At 47.9% G+C, this 17,989-nt stretch overlaps 1 protein-coding gene across 7 annotated transcripts in view; it reads right to left on the bottom strand.

The window, feature by feature from the left end:
• The window catches only part of LOC106752032, a 103,759-nt gene that overhangs the window by 28,555 nt on the left and 57,215 nt on the right, over positions 1-17,989 (bottom strand). Inside the window, exon 1 of one of the 7 annotated variants that reach the window (XM_014633395.1) lies at positions 7,212-7,321. The exons of the other annotated variants lie outside the window; for them this stretch is intronic. The gene's annotated coding sequence lies outside the window, so the exon portion shown is untranslated. Of the gene's footprint in view, positions 1-7,211; positions 7,322-17,989 lie in introns of those variants that run through there. 7 annotated transcript variants of the gene reach the window in all.

Below are 17,989 nucleotides of genomic sequence, written 5' to 3' on the forward strand. Positions count from 1 at the left end.
GAGAAACACTCGATTCGCATTAGCTCCGCCAACATAGCGCATTAAAACCGAGCGCTACAACAGCTACGATTTCGGCGCGATCAGTTTTCGATGAGGCAGGTAAATGCAGGAAAATACACCTTCCGCCGATCCTCACGTTCCCGTCGTCGCAAATAAACAGGGGGATCGTTTTCGCGTCTACCGCGTCGAAATGCGAGCTCGACGAAATTATATCGCGGCTTCACCCCTTGACACCGTAAGTCTCCGGGTCATTCTTTCTCTCTCTCTCTTTTATTTCGACACGTTTCAAATTCCGTTAATTCTCGTCCGGACAAATTAATCGGCATTATATTGACACGTATACCGGCGGGTGGGTTAAATTCTCTCCTTAACACTCTCGAAAAGTGAATCGTGTGCGTTTTATCAGGCCTGCGCGCGCACACGTGTTGGCCGATTTACACTGCGAATTCCCCGGCGGGTTTAAACGAACGTTCGCCGGACTCTGGCGGAGCGATATAAGAAATTCAAGAGTTTTATCGGGGCGTTTATCCGGGTGGATCCTTTCTGCCGTGTCAACGCTCGTCGATTACGAGGATAACGGGCGGATAACGATAACCCGGTAATTATTGTTAAATCGATCTCTATCCGCGCGGCGGTTTGACGATCGACGGTGGAAGTGCTGGGCGCGCTCCGCTCCTGATTTTTGTCCTCGCGTGTATTTCGTTTTCCTTCTCTTTCCAGCGAACAGATTATATGATAATACGGAACGGAGAAACTGTCCGGTGGCGAGAAACCGGCGGCGGTGGTGGCAAATGACGACCGGAGCTTTCACTGACGCGTTCTCTGCCGAGAATTTTCGATAGCTCCTTTTGCGTCCCTCCGGCCCGGCGAACTTTCACGTGGAGGACGAAAATAAATCCTTTATTCGCGCCGAGGCGTCCGAGTCTCTCTTTCTCTCTCTATCTCTCTCGCTCCTAATCCCCTTAGCAAGGACCGAGCGAGCAGCCCCGAGGTCGATTGTTATAATCTCAAGGAATTAGCCGCCCATCGCAAAACCGTGTATCAAAACAAATATATTTTGTAAGGGGATGAAAACTGCAAGGAGAAAAAAGAAGGTGGTGATCGCGCTGTTACCGGGAGAAGCTTTTTTCCTTTTTTCGGAAATCCGTATCGACCAATCGGCGCGCAGCCACCTTCGACTTTCGCCGGTGACTCATCGCGGCCCTCCTCTCAGGGCCGAAAATATATCGGAGACGATTTTTGATCGGGTCTCAAGGTCGGCACGCGGTGGTCGTTGGCAATTTCGCCGTGTCGTCGTCGTCGGCGAAAAAAGGCTTCCGCTGGGGGAGAAGAGAGGGGAACAACGAGGCCGGTCACGTTCGATAGAGCTCGAGATAACGACCGCCCATATCGTGGTCGTTCCTGGCTTCGAGGGTAAATAGAAAGAACGCCCGAAGACTATCAATTTTTAAGTATCGTTCACACACGGATTAGCGCGGTCGCGCAGCAGCGTAGAAATATTGCGCGCGCCCGTTCTCGCGCTTACCACGATTCCAATCTCCCGTAATTCGATCCTCGCGTTAACCGTTCGCGCTCTGATCGAAGTTCCTGTGCGAGCGGCAAGTTTCGCAAATGTTCGCCTTTCATCTCGTCGACAGGAATCTTCGGTCGAGCGCGCCCCCCGACACGCGATGATCCCCCGGTCGATATAGACGGTGGGTCGACGTAAAACGCAGCCGCGACATAATGCTACAACCTCGTATTACGACGTGGCGGGGCGGCTAAACCCCGTGTGAACGACACTTAAGTCCACTTCTTGCCGTATCGATTAGCATAAGTGACACGATGCGCGCGGATACCGGGCGAGATATCGACAGACACCTGTCCTCGTCGTCCTCGTCGTCCTCCTTATCGACGTTCGCGTTGTAATTGAAACATTTACATCCGAGCGGTGTAAAACCGATAACGAAAAAGCAATTAGAACAAATTTGTGGGAAACTTGATTCCGCAAATCCGCGCACTCGACGGGGCCCTTACGGTCGTCCTTGACGCCAGCCCGAATGTGCATTTACCCGCGGCATTCCGTTGCATTTTGTACGACATCACACGCACATCACTCGTACATTCGCGCTATTTTAATAGTTTATGGGGCGAGTTTCGCGAGGTGTGCGCGTGGCCATGTTGTTCCGAAACGATGAAAATCCAAAAGCACAAAGAAGGAAACAATGAACGATTGTTTCGCGAATTAATTGTACAGAGAAAGGTACTCCGTAATCGAATGTACATAGTTTTTTTCCGAAGTAACGAGGTATTTTACGAAGCATTAACTGCAAATGACACGTTGTTTCATTTCCATTACGGCAAAACGAGAAAAAAACAATATGCGCAAAATACCGTTCCTTTCCAGTGATTCGTCTGGAAAAAGAGAGGAAAAAGAGAGGACTGGGTAGGGGAAGAAGGGGGGGGGCGACCGGTCGCTTCGCGTTTACCGTGTCATTCGTATAATTTTCTACGGTATTTTGAAACGCGTGTATCCTTCCGAAAAAGAAGAGCAAAAGCGGAGACACGCAAAAGGACCAATGGAGATATGTGTGCTCCGAAAATTAAATCCGCAGCGAGAAAAAATGTGGTCATTTTACATTTACATGCCGCGTAATTCCGTCCCGGTCGGGAAAACAGCGGCGACGTCGATCAACACTGACGGAGAGAATCGCCGGAATGTTAATTCGCCGAGCGCGCGCGCGCGCGCGGCAACGAACGACGCGCATTATTGAGCGACGAGACCGTCGCGATAATTCGTCGATTACGGCCCGACGTTTGTCCCGGCGAAACGGGAATGCGAGTGTGTATGCATACGTATGTGCGTGTATGTGCGCGTGTGTGTGCTCATAAAGAAGAGACGGACGACTTTAAAGAGACGAGAGCGCGCTCGACGCACAGGCAGAAGTCGTAAAAATATAATTGCCGCGCGACTGTGGCGGGAGAGAGAATATATACGCCCTGGTGTGCGACGTCTCGCGGAATTAAGACGCGAGAGACTCCCGGGGTATTTTTCAGATACAGCCGTAACGGCACGGTCGAAGAGTCGCGCGGGTTACTTGTTCAATGCGCGGAGTCAATCGAACAATAATGCCCGGCGATACGTGTAATCTCCCATTTACTTTCTCCGGATAATGATAATAATAATAATGATAATAACGCGAAAACGCTCATTAGGAACACGAGCCCCACGTTGCACGGGTCGTGGGAAAGTGGTTTCACGTCGTCACGCCGATACCATTCCGTTCCGTACGAATAACCTCCAGTATTATTATTATTCTTTATCTATTTTCGAATGGGACAGCTCCTCTCATGGTGTGTCACGGGAAAATTTCGATAGGTTAGCCCTGACGTCATCGATACACCTGTGGTGCGGCAAAACGGGCGAACCGATGTCGCGGCCGTCTTAAATGACGGCGTTTTCCGCCCGGCCAGCCGGATATCGGAGATTTTTGTCGCGACTCGGTCGAAGGGAGGGGGAGGGGGGGGGCACGACGAGCACACAGGGCACTCGCAGGTATTCAGGCTTCAGCTGTGTGCGGACGCAAGGTACAACGCGCGCCTCTCTCGTTCGCCATCCTAGATTCCTCGGTACTTTCTATTGTGTTTACGGATCGCGTCGGAGTACCCTTTCGCCTATGAGAAAATGCCTCCTCGCTCCTTCTCGATATCTGCTCAGCCGCAGCAGCGGCAACATCGTCCTCGCCGGTACAACCTCTCTACTTCCCCTCTCGTCCCTTTTCTCGCACCTGCGTGATAATAGAACCGATTTCGCAGCCGATATCGCGCTGATCGACGTTAAACGATATCACTGGCTGCTACAATCGCCGTTGACAGGCGTTTTTTTAAGCCCGGCTCCCCGCGGATAGCTCGATCGGTCCTCCGGGCGGTCACTTGCATCCACCCACGTTTTTTACACGATCGAGCGATCCTCCCGCGAGTCTGTGTGTTACGCGTTCGTCGCGGTGCATTAACGTCGCCGATCAACGGTCTCCGGCGTCCGCGAGGTACTGTTATAATTCGCGTAATAGAGACGCGTCTGTGATCGTAAAAATAGAGCCGAGAAGCATGGGAATACACGGTCATTACGGTTGCCCGCGTTCTTACACGGCAGAAAGCAATTTTGCACTTGGCTCGGTGAAGCCGGGTACTTGTTGAAATTTTTGCGTTAAATTCCCAGCAGCATGTTAATTTGACGGGTTAATTTAATATATTATGTTGACCCAGCACTTCTTTTTTGTTTGCCTTGCGTCAATATTCAACGCGTTATGTAGAATGTTAAAATAACACATTTTACACTTCGCTGCCGTTTAATGCATTAGTTTTGCGTCAATTTTTGACATAATATTTGTATTATTTTCCAACACGCTCGCCCCGTGCTGAATTAACGCAAAAATTTAAACGGACCCGTGTTCGGGACGTGTTAGATTTAACGGACAATTTTTTACTGCGCGCGCGGGGAAAGCCACGTTTCGTCGTATCGCGCGGCTATCATCACCGCTGCGCCGCAGGACAGGATCCCATCAGCCGGCTAATTTCCCCTCCCGAAGACCGTCCTCCGTCGAATCGATAGTAAGATCCCGATCGATACCTGTTTCTTGACGCCACGATGAGAGACAGTTATTAACTTGCGATCGATCTTTCATCGCAAATCGCCATTCACGTCGCCGCGGCTCGATCGACCGACGCGCGCTGAGCTGCGTTCACCTGGGATCGCGGCGTACGAATAAATCCCGTCTTCCGCGGCTGGTTCGCGTAAAAGAAAAAAAAAAAAAAAGAGAGAGACGTGCTCCTCGAGCGGCCTAATTAACCGACGTTATTACCGCCGGCGCCGACAATGCGTTTCCCGCGCGGATTCTTCCGCGCGAAGAAAATGGCTCCTCTCCGTCACACGATCGCCGCCGCTCGCGCGGCTTCCGATAACGCGCGACATAATATAACGGGATCGCCGCCGAGGTAACTGTTGCATCGCGACGCGCCTCGCGGAGAATGCGTATTTCGAAGACTGAATCCTTTTCTTACTTTTTTCTTTTTTTTTTTTCGAGGCTCCGTTAAGCGCGTTCGCGCACGTTCGTCTTCCGGCTAACGAGTGGTGCGCGCGCGCGCGAGCCTACCGTTAAGGAGACGTAGTTATCCGACCCGTACGCACGATTCCCTTCTCCGATTCCCGATGATGTTGCGAGAGGATCTTGCATGCGGGAATAACGACGGACGCCTCGGCATAACGGTTCCGCGGTCGCCAGTTGTTTCGCAAGAACACGACGATGCATCGGCGAGGAAGAAGCGTGTGCACCGCGCGAGACGTCCTCGTCGGTTCTTCGAGGAATGTTCCAGCAGCGTCCCACAAACGGACGATAGATACATCTCGCGTGTCCCGGTTTAGCTCGCTCGCATTCGGCTCCCAATTAAACGAATCCGCTGAGAGCTACGCGCGCTCTTCGTTAACGCGACATTACGGCGAATGAGTCATTGAAAGAGAAATACGAACACCGTTTGATTTGCATTCGGATCCGTAATGGAGACAAGCTTATTTAGTTATACGCGTTTTATATTTAACGCCGAGCAACCAACACACACACACACATACACACACAGGGCATCTGCTCGGATATCGCCGCGAGCGTCCCGCGAGTTAATAAGCAAAAATGTTAGAAATATCTCGCTCGATTTGCATTCGCATCGTAATAAAGCTCACTTAATGTGTTTTGCCGCTCTACGCTCGAACACGCCGCGGCATCAACGTCGATAAATGCCACAATGTCACCGCGTTCCCATGAAATGACAGTCGTTTTTCTCGCGGGTGCAGTGCTTCCGTGAAAACAACGACGGCAACAGCACGCGAGCGAGCGAGCGAGCGGGCAAGACGCGTATCACGATTTATCATCGCGAGTGCGAATAGAAATGGAGATAGAGGCAGAGAGAGAGAGAGAGAGAGGAGTAGGGGAAGATAGAGAGGATGAAAAAAAGAAGATACGCGAGAAAGGAAAAACCAAGCGAAATCGTTAGAGCGTGATTAACGAAACGTCATATCACCGCTTCTTACATCGACGATGCGAAAGAGAGAGAGAGAGAGAGAGAGAGAGAGAGAGGGAAAGAGAAAAGAGAGGGAGGGAGGAAAAAAGAAGTTGTTTATCCGTGGAACGTGTGCGTGTGTCGTAACTAATGCAGTGTCGGAGCTGGACGATACTCTCGAGATTAAAGTGCGAGTGCGAAGAAGTTTCGCGGCACGGTCGCGCCGCGTCGCGCACCATGCCGCGCTGTGCTATTTTGCCACGAGGCGCGATGTCCTCCCCCCCTCCCCTCCGGCCCCTTCCCAGCGAGCGACGACATGGTGAACGACGAAAACGGCGATAGTGGCCTTATCGCGCCCGGTCGCAGATAAACTCCGGTGCATACAGCGTGGTGGCCCCGCGTTCTCTCTCCCTCTCTCAAGGGCCGTCGCACCTCTCTCTCCCCTTTCTATCACGCTCTTTTCTCTCTCTCTCTCTCTCTCTCTGTGTCTGTCCGCCTGTCTGAAACGACCGACCAACGTTGGTCAATCGGCATGGTGTTCTACTGCTTCACGCTCGGTCTCGTGTTGCAAAACAAACGATCCAGAAACTGAAAGATCCGCAATATGAAATATCCCCGCCGTCCGCCGTATTCACCAAACCTGTCATCGGCAGATTATCAAATTTTTCTTTTTTTTTTCCCGTGCTCTCTCGCTCTTCCAGACGTCCGGCTCCGCTTTCTCGAAAAAGAAAATATCCCGCGACGACGAGAACAGCCCGATGTCGAAAGCGCACTCGAAGGGATTTCGTCGTTTTCCCCGGAATTCGGACGTTTTTTATCAATTTCATTTGTTTTGTTTGTAATTTTTCTTTACGAGAGACCGCTATCAACGCGCGCTGGTGTCGCACCGGCGAGATAGACGAGTCGAATCCGCGATTATTTCGATTAGCGTAATTTGCACACTATCGAGTCGTAGGTTGAAATTTCAATTGAACAATCGTCAATTTGATGGATGCAACAATCCAGAGTCTGTCGATCTCCCACGTCCTCTCTCTCTCTCTCTCGCTCCGTCTCTCTTTCGCGCACATGAGGGGGCGTGCTCTATGACGTTTTTTTTTCCGCGGGAAAACACGTAGCACCACGTGGCAGCATCCGCTGCGTCGCGCAGACAATAAGTAACTTTTAACCGTGCAATACCGTACCTCGGATCTTTCAAAGTTCCCGACAAATTTATCTCCGGCATTGCGCGACCCTCGCAGTGCGAATTAATCGCGAAGTGTTCGAAATGATCGAGTCACTGAATTTTTGCACAAACGCGCTCTCCTTTTCCCCTTCATCTAGCTCACAATATTTCGAGAACAGAAAGATGCCGGCTTCTGTATCTTCCCTCTTCTTCCTTCCCTTCGCTCGTAAATGCCCGGACACGACCGCCGACCGGCACGCCGGACGTTTTGTTATTAATTAACCGACACGTCGACGCGAAACACGACTCTCTTTCCTTATCGCGCCGTCTCGGCGACCGAGCAACGCGATCTCGCGCACTACTCCCGCGAACAACATCGCGCGTGTCATCGTCGACGAGGACAACACCACGAACACGCATCCGCGATGTCGGAAGTCGCGAGCGCGCACGCGGCTTCATCTCAACTTTCGACGAGCGAGAGAGTACCGGCGAACTTCGCACAGCCGCTCCCGAGAGGCGGTGGAGCGCGCCGGTACGAAGTAAAATCCCATTTTCCGCCGAAAACTACGTCCGCAAAAAAGTGACGCACGCGACGAGATCGCTCGTACCGATGACGACTCTCGACCTCGCGTGCGGAACGAGAGAAAGAGAGAGAGAGAGAGAGAGAGAAACTGCGAGAGAGGTCGGAGTTGACCGTGGTGAAATGAATTGGGACGCGGCTCGAACAATCCCGGGCGCATTAATTTCACACCGTCGCCGAAAAAGCTGCGTAATTATTTTCACAAAATAGTACGCAGCCTCGATTTTAAGCCCAAGTATAGATTCGTCCGGTCACATCGCGGAGTATATTTCCTTGTTTTTCCCCGTGCGAGAGAGACAGCGTTAAACGGCCGCGGGAAACGGATGAAAAACAGGCAATGACACACCGACAACGGCGCAGCGGGAAAACAACGGCGAAAACGATAAAATAACAATGGTCGGTCTTCGTGTCGTCCGGTATTTCCCGCTTTCACTCTCAAGACTTACCGAATGTAGCCGAATAGAGAAGCCCTTAAAACCGAGCGCGATTTCAAAGACTCCCCGGGGGGGAGGAGAGACTCGCACTTTCGTTCGAGGGCCCCGTCGCGCGCGACCATCGACCCTTTAAGGGCGCGCGACGCGTACTTGGCGACGCATAATCCCTATCGAGCACGGCGGCGTCCGTACCGTTATAGCGCGTGCACACCGGCACACTGCGAAAATTTCAGGAGGATTGCTTTGTAAAACGCAACGACCTACAATGCTACAAATGCCGCGGAGCCGCCGTGTGTCTCTCCTTCTGGCCCTCCACTTCACCGCCGCCCCTCTGGCCGCCCCCGCCGCCCGGCTACCTCCTTTTCCACCGCTCGGAACGGTATCCCTCCTCCTTTCGGTTTTTTCCTCCCCTTAGCAGCCCCTTCTTAGGCCGATGGCCTCCCCTCTCCGAAACGGCCTTCGCCAACCACCACCCTCGCCTTCGCACCCCCGCGAGCCCCTCGCCCAGTACGGCACTACACGCCGGCAGGAACGTATCGGAGAGATTCGATGCCCAAGCGGGAGAGGTGTTTCTCGCGAGAGGCTTTCGTTTCGTCGAAGAACGAGGGGGCGCGCGTTTAAGGCTCGGCAGGGGCCAAAGGTCGAATGTATCCGAGTGCCGCTAGGCTGCATTTCCCCGTGGTATGTGCACGTTTAGACATTTCAGCTCGGAGAAGTCGTATTCTCCTTTTTCTTTAACAAACCTTCTTTTTAAGCTTCTCCCGCAAACGCACGAATGTTCTGCACAGCTGGATTTTGCGATTAGGCTGTCGCAGATCGCTATAATAAATCGTTCCGCAAATGCCACGAGCATACGCGGTCGGGAATGCAGCGCAAATCCATATTTTCATTTATTGCAAATTTTTAGGGTCTTAATTGTAAAATCCGACTCTGCACAGAGTACGTTCATAAGAAAGACAAGGGGGGAAAAAATTAGCCTGGCGAGCAAATATGATTTCTCCGAGTCAATATAATGCTGAGTGCAAATGCAACGGAAAATGCAGCCTGGTGGTACTTGGATACATTCGACCTTTGGCTTTCGCCGGTAGTCTTAAGCCCGGTATTCATAGTCAGTCATCTTATATTTGAGACGGTCTTAAGTTTATCTACCGATGCTTCGTAGCCAATGAAATGAGCTGTACAGTATCCGACGATGAACTTAAGACGGTCATACATAGAGGATCCGACTATGAATATCCGGCTTAAGAGCCTTCGGAATTTGCGTCTCGCGAGATTCTCGAGGCCTGCGAAATTTAATCACCACTTTTCCTTCAACGGCAACGGCTGAAAGCAGCTGATACTCGTGAGCATATGTGTCTCCTTATGTCGTATTAACAAGAAGATAACCGAAGAAGACGCGTCGCGAAACTTCATGCGGATATTTCCAACGAAGATCAAGTCGGACGTGGATGAGACGTTGTCGCGATTGCAAAAGCGAACCTTCGGAGAGACGCAATTTGGATTCATGTTCGAGAAGGTCGCGACATAATTGACGCGGCATAAATTCGCTGCGATATTGCGGATAAGCCCGCGGCGATCTAAGTAGTTATTAGTGTCGGGCATGCGTTATCGTAATTAGCAACGTTAGTTTCGTTACCACGCGCGGCCGTATCGCCGGTGCAACGCAACTCGCCCGGTAAAGACAAATAGAGACTCACGCGATGCAGGGTCAAAGCTACAATGTAAAATGCGCGTCAACGTAAATTGTCGGTTACGTAAAGAGGGCGAGAGCGGGAGAGAGAGAGAGGGGGGGGGGGGCAAAGAGGAGGAAAAAAAGACAAGCGAAAGAGATCGGCTTTACGCCCGGCGCGCGAGTGGAAGTTCAGGAACTGCAATTAACGCACGATTAATCGCCCCGCACTGTTGAGAGATTACAACGCGCCGCTCGTCGTCGACGTCGTCGCGCGTCGTGCCCGATAAATCTCTTGAAAATATTTTTTTTTGAAAAAGATCGGAATTCCCCAGCAGATCGCGACCTTATCGCGGTTCGCACGCTCAACCGACACGGGCGAAAACGCGAGGATTGATAACCTCTCCTCGCCGAGCGGAATCTGCGAAGCCCGAAGATCGCACGAAGAAGCGCGCTCGCGGCTTTTTCACAAAAACGAACCTAACATTCTGCGTCGTCGATTTTCTCGGTCAGAGCGACCGGAATGACGAGCGATATCCATCGACTGCCTCGAGGCGGCCGGATTCCACGAACATTGAAGGAAGCAAAGATATCAAGTCTTATAATGATAAATACCATTGTATCTTATTATTTAATACGTATTCCAGCAGAGCGCCGAGAAAAACTGGTAAAAAAAGTCATTGATAATTCTTTCGGGATGCACAGCGCCGAGACCGTGTAGGGAGATCAGATGTCACACGGGTTAGTTGTCGTTAAAGCTTATCTATCTTAGTAAATAAATAAAGGAGCATAGTCTTGTAGTCTTCTCCACAGTGCAGCTCGATGATATTGATTAATGACACAGTTGGGCGGACGAAATTCATGGCTAACGCATTTACATGTGGTACTTATGAACACTTTGTTTAACAATTGGACGCCCCGTTATTGTTGAAATTATTGGTCGTTGTATTCATAAGAAATATTGTAGTTTTAGCTAATTTTTCCAATATTCAGTTAACCGTTATTGCAACATCCTTTAGAAATATAATTGATCTTTTTTAACAATGATCGCACTCGGGGTCAGTTGATTCAAATGAAGTAGGTTTTTTACATAGCTTACGCACATGCATCACGGAAATTTGTTAGTCAAATTACTTACGGTTATGTTATGAAGTTATGTTCACAAATGTACGGGTTTTAGGTGGATTTTAGTTGTTTTCTCCGATTGCCATAGCACGGAAGCGTGACCGGGAAACAGGTAGAGGTAAAACTGCACTTGACTACGTGATATCATTAACTTTAACAGTATATTAAAAAAAAAAAAAACAAAAACGTTGAAAGAGAACGTGCAAATCTTGTTTCCTTTGTATGAAAGACACGTAATAACTAACCCGGTATATAGGATCAGTGGTCCAATTTGCTCGATGTTGCTTTGAGCTTAATAACTTTATTTACGCATGAATATATATATATATATATATAAGGCTGCTATTTTTTTTTCTTTTTTAAACAAAAGGTTGCGAGCTACGTAAAAATGTTTACGATATCTCGAAACATCGTATATATTTGGTTATTTTAATTCGAACGTAAAAAGTATGATTTCTCCCCCGCTACCGTGCGAAATTCACCGCGACGCGATTCACGAGCGCGTTTCGCGCGAGTTCGGAGTTGCCGCAAGGTGTCCTGTTAAAGCGCGTGCGACACATGTTGAGAGCGCGCACGTTTCCCCTCACATCATGGGCGCCGGTTATTCGCTGGATGGATTCACGGAGTGCCACCGAGCCCAGCTAACTGTTCGCGAAACTAGACACCCCCGATAGCGGACAATGCGTCTCGCAAACTGCAGTTCGCGAACTCCTCTGCGAGCGCTCTACTGGCGCTTCAAAGTGAGGATTCCCCGGATAAGGAGAAACTCTCGCGCGCCCGTGCGAATCTGTCCCAGGGACACGGAACGATCCGGAACGTCGTCGGCGTAGCCGCCGTTGTTTCGCAGCGGGTTCCGTCAGTCCCGTTCTGGGTCATCGGCGCCGATTCTCGGCAATTTGCACGACTCGCTTCCCGATGAGGCGCGAATCGATCGGAAGACGCAGTAAATAATCCTCTCCCAGTTCGCGGGTAATCTTTACTCGGAGAGAATCACGACCCGCCGACTTATCGGAGAAATATTTAACGTCGCGGTGTGGGTCCTCGCGACGAGCAGGACTTCCTACAGTCGTGAACGAACAATGAGACGTGAATCGATAAAACGAGACTTGAACTCGGTTCAGGGAATCGTCGTACGTTAGAATCGATACGGTACAATTGTCTTATCAAAGTCGCATTAAACTTTAAGCGCCATTAATAATGATGCGACTGTCTGGATTATTGAAAACTATTTCTCCATCCTCCGGCTCGGGTACTCAGAACTTTCCTCGATTTTGCGAGGCGGGTTTTTTCATTTACGTATCGGCGTTGCGTTATATTGGACACTCGTCGTTAAGAAGTAACGACGCGAACGGATCTTTGAAAATATCCTTCATTATTCTCCTATATTTGCTGTGAAAATCATAAATAGATTCGGATACAACAGAGACGTGAAGGGATTCTGGAAAATTTCAGAATTTTCCGGGACCGCGAGATTTTCAGAATTCTGAAATTTTCCAGGATTTCCTCACGTCAGTGATGTATTCTCCGAATCTATTTATAATTTTCGCAGAGAATGTAGGAGAGAGTATGAGTATTTTCAAGAATTCGTTCGCGTCGTTATAAAAAAAAATATATATATATACAGGATGTTTCGTTTTAATTGATACAGTCGATTATCCTGTAAATAAAACATTTTCGAGTCAAGTATTCTATATAAAAGTTATAAATGTATCCTGCTCAATTGAACGAATTTCCAATTTCCCTTTTTTTCATATTTTAATCGACTATTTTGGAAGGAGCTTTGAAAAAGTCCACTATTTGGTTTAGTATAAAAAATCAGGCTGGACTCGATCAGGAATTACCATCCACGGTGATTGCTTATATCGCGCGGTGAGTTGCGATTTACTTACGCGAATACATAATTAGAAAACTCCTTCTATGAGTAAAAGTTCAAAGCTCCCATGAGCGTAGGTGGAGTTCAGCCGCCATTGCTCTTTCTTATAGCACGCGGGAGTACCGTGCTAACTCGCACGCGCGCGTGTTACGCTATAAGTATCGTAACTTTCATGCCTCATAACTCGGAAAGTACTTAATGAAAAATAACTTTATAATAGTGTTTGGAAAAGCTCTTGAAGTCAGCTACAAGAATATGCAATCAAAAATAGAGATTCCCATTAAAAAATTTCAAAATAATTTTTATGATCTTAACAATGCTCGCCCCCTTAAAATCCTATAACTTTTGTACGGTGCATTTTTCTGGAAAAAAAAAATATTAGGTGTACAACTTTGCTCTTTTTTTTTTTAATTTGAGGCTTTATTGTAAAATAATGGAGATAAAGTTATAACTCAAAGTATTGTCCATCACTGGCCACTACTTTCTCTCATCTTTTGGGCAATGCACGAATCCCGCGTGGAAAAAACTGGTTATTTTGAGGTAATCCACGAATCTATCCATTTTCCGACTTCTTCATAAGACTGGAAGTGTTGGTCAGCCAGGCCGTGTGCCATTGATCGTTACAAGTGATAATCCGAAAGTGCAACGTCTGGAGAGTGGGGTAGGACTTCCCATTTCAACGTTTCCAAGTACGTCTTGACCACTTTTGCAACATGAGGTCGAGTATTGTCATGCTGCAAAATCACTTTCTCGTATCTCTGGGCGTAGTGCGGCCGCTTGTCTTTCAATGCTCGGCTCAAACGCATCAATTGAGTTCGATACCGATCGCCTGTGATTGTTTCAGTTGGTTTTAATAGCTCGTAATACACTACGCCGAGCTGATCCCACCAAATACAGAAGAGCATTACCTTGGAGCCATGAATGTTCGGTTTGGCCGTCGATGTGGAAGCATGGCCGGGAACTCCCCATGATTTTTTGCACTTGGGGTTATTGTAATGAACCCATTTTTCATCTCCAGTCACAATGCGATGCAGAAATCCTTTTCGTCTTTGCCTTTCAAGCAGCTGTTCACAAGCAAACAAACGCCGTTCAACATCTCTTGGCTTCAACTCTTACGGCACCCAATACCCTTGCTTTTGAATCATTCCCATGACTTTGAGGCGCTTCGAAATGGCTTGTTGAGTCACTTCCAATGATTGTGCCAGTTCTTTCTGAGTTTGACACGAGTCTTCATTAAGTAATGCCTCCAATTCAGCATCTTCAAAAATCTTTCCTCTTCCACCGCTATGCCGGTTTTCGACGTGAAAATCACCGTTCGTGAAGCGTTGAAACCACTCACGACACGTTCTTTCACTAATAGCGATCTTACCATAGGTATTTGAGAGCATTTGATAAGCCTCAGCCGCAGATCTCTTCATATTGAAGCAGAAAAGTAAAACCTCCCGCAAATGACGAGAATTCGGCTCGTAAACTGACATCTTCAATCGATGATAACTTTATGGTACAAATACAAATCGACTAATGTAACTATCAGGTTATGTTGACAGATGCCCAAGTTGATTGTATGACGTATATGATCTATTTACTTTGACCACTAAGTTCCACTAAAGCCATCTATAGGGAAACGGCGGGAGCAAAGTTGTTCACCTAATATGATATTCCTAAATGTTAAAATCATACCTAGTAGACATTTCGTGCAATTTTTAAACAGTAAATGAACAGTTATATTAATTTCCGCCCAGTAACGAATAATATGGTTGGGATTCTGATCAGTTGGGATTCTGATGTAAAGCAACTGCTTGTATATAGTTAGTGGGCACAAAAGATGCGCAAAATCTGGACTCACTGACCGAAAATTAAGCAATAAATGGATAAAGGAAATGTTTAATTGATTGATCAAGCAAGTTTACTGCTCATAAAATGGTCAGTTTTGTGCAAGTAATAATGGATATTGGTGCATGCTTAGTTATTGTACAATTTTAAGGTTAATAAAAGTTGTATCACAGTCGTAGACATAAAAGTTATTTCATTTTTTGTAATAAGTTTCAGAACATAATACGAGGGTGGGGCAATTGTTAAAAATCGATTTAAACATTTTAATTGTTTATAACCATTTGAATTTGTTAATAATTTTTTTTTCAAGTACTTTTTTATTAAAGCTCGTTCTTTTACCTTCAAAATAAAAAAAAGAAATCTGTAGCTCAAATAGAACCAGAGTTACGAATTTTTAAAAAATATACTTCAAGCCAAACATCACCAAATTCTCAAATTTTACATCCTTTCTATTTTCCAAAAAAATGAAACAAAAAAAATCCTCGAATAGGTATATCTTTTTTTGTCATATAAAACACGTAAAAAAAGTTTTAGCTAAATCAAAAATGTGTCGGTCAATTTTCGACCAAATCTGTACGGTTTGTAAAAGAATATGATCTATTTACTTTGACCACTAAGTTCCACTAAAGCCATCTATAGGGAAACGGCGGGAGCAAAGTTGTTCACCTAATAAATAAATATAATAAAAAAACATCAAGTTTACGTGTTGCGGGATTCTCGCTGCTTTTGGTAACGCTTGATAAAGGATGACCAAGTAGTCATCGTGTAACATAAAGTACCCGTGAAATTGATTTTTCCAGCCCGACCTTGCCGGTTTCGAGGCAACGATCGATAACGGCGCAAGATTCGCGAAAAATGCGGGTTCGACGGCGGTGTGTGAATTTTTCAGTGTTGTGACGGAATCTTTCCGAGGGTGTGATTAATAATCGACCTTTCGTATCCACGACGAACGCGAAGGCCGAGACCCGGCGACGACTTCGTCGAGCTCCGGCTCGTCCTAGATTCCTAAATTCGTATAAATCCGGGTAATTTTAGCCGCGCGAATGTTCCGCCGATTTTGGATTAACGCGTCCGTAACACGTCCACATTTAGGCAGACCCAGTAACGCGCCAATGTCAATGGTGCCCGCAGGACGGTGACGGTGATAACACGATGATATGATAATTAGCACGCGTTGCGCACGACGATCACGTGACGCTTCTGACTGCGCGCGCGAGAATATCGTTTTCACCGCTCGGAATTCATTTACTATCTTTAGTGACGCCTGTTGTTTTCTACGGGCAAATTTAGCCTACCGCTGTCCTACTTTAATATCCGATCTTAATCTCTCAGCGACGTGTATCTATGATCAATTCGAAATTCGCGATAGACACCCGTACGCGCCGGTACAGGTTTGCTCGTTCGTATTCGCGTCGGCGAAAAACCAATTCGCCCCGTAATCTCGCCGCCGTTGGCACACCCACCCCCCCCCNNNACAATTGCGTGACATACGCCACTGCGAAGATACTTTTCTGGATTCTCGGAGTGTGCCTGCTAAATAATAATACGCGGCTGCTAATGGAAACCCACTTCGCGTCTGGCTTCTCCGGAGTGGGTTTCGCGAAAGGAAAAGTGTGTCATATGCGCGAAAGACTTTTCCAAATCGCCTTAGAGTTTCGTTGTTATCATAACAACAATCGCGGCATCCGGCGCGCGGAAAATAACCGCGGGTTTTCGCGCGAAGGAGAGTGAGAGAGAAAGAGGGCGGGAAACGGGCGAGATATATTAGCTATGAAATTCCATCTTTCGCTTCCCATCTTTCAACCTTTATTCACGAGTAGAATCATTCGGTCGAATTATACCCCGTACTACGCGGAGAGTTGTCGTCTCGAAAGAGCGAGCTCTCGAGCGCACCTTTCAATCCGGATTCCTCACGGGCGAAACTCCCCGCTGAACGTGGAGGGTTTCGTGGAGAGCGAGCGATCGGCCGAGCCGACAATCGCGGTCATGATTATTCGCGACAAATGCCGTTCTCGTTACCCCAAGCACGACGTTTCATTATCATTAAACCCGTCGTCGTCCGTCCGCGAGACCGGGTCTCGTCTCGACTCGCGGAGCCATACTACTATTGCACGCCGAGGAACGAGCAGCCGCGTATTATAATTCCGGCAACGAATTTATCGCGTCGTAATTTAAGGCGCAAAATTCCCCGCGAGATATTTCCGCGGGCTCGTCGACGACGTTTACGCGCGTTTAGACGGCGCGCCCCACAAGCGGAAACTCCGCAACCCTCCCGGTAACGCGTCATTCGGCATACGATATATCTGTGTAAAAATCCCGAGAGGGTTAATTATATCCTTTCTTTACGATTTCAATAGCATATATTTCGAAATTATATCTTGCACCACACACACACACACACACACGCGTGCGTGCGCGCGTTTTATTAAAACTTTAATTATAATATTTAAATGTCAAATGTGCGCGAATGATGTTTAAAAAATTTTTAATTATATTCGCCTGAACGTATTAAACAAAGAATAACGTTATACGTTCGTATGAATATTCGTAACTTTCGCCCAGCGTTAAAAACGATTGAAATACAATGTAATTAAAAATATAATAAAAGTGCAACTTTTAGCAATCTAATTTTGATAAGGCAAATCGGCGCTTCTCTCTTTCCCTCTCTCCGCCTCCCCACGCCTCTCCTCTATCGTTCTCGCTGTGAGAAAACGTTCTTTATTGAGCGAGGTTTAATCGGATTCGAAACGGAATGCTCGATACGAGCCTGAAACTCACGATGAGAAGATCGTCTACCACCTTCCCCCTCGCCCCCCCCCCGTCTTTTCTCTCTTTCTTTCTCTTTCTCTCGTTCCGCCGTCTCAGCCTAGCGTAGATACAACCGGTTCCAGCGGTGTTCACCCGCTTTTTGAGAAAAAATTGAACCAGTTTGTAAAACGAAAAAAGCTCTCCCCACCAACCACGGGCGTCCCCCTTTCCCCGCTCCGAGACTCTTTCTTCCAGGTCTCCCCTACCCCTGTGTATCCTTCGGCGCTCACGAGCCTCATGTGAACCAAAGCGATCCCGAGCGAGCCGTGGAGGAATTCGATGTCGCCGCGTCGAAAAAAGCGACGCCGTGATTTTAAATCGCGAGGAGTTACGATTTTCCGCCAAGTTGCGCACCGCTGTCGGGCAGCGATAAAAAAAATCACGCAACGCGCACAGGGGACACGTGACACAGCACTAGAATTTGTTGGAATGAAAAAAAAAAAAAAAGAAGAAAAGGCTCGACCCGAAAGGGACC

This window comes from Dinoponera quadriceps, unplaced genomic scaffold, assembly GCF_001313825.1.
Source record: "Dinoponera quadriceps isolate SergipeBrazil2010 unplaced genomic scaffold, ASM131382v1 scaffold424, whole genome shotgun sequence".
NCBI lineage: Eukaryota > Metazoa > Arthropoda > Insecta > Hymenoptera > Formicidae > Dinoponera > Dinoponera quadriceps.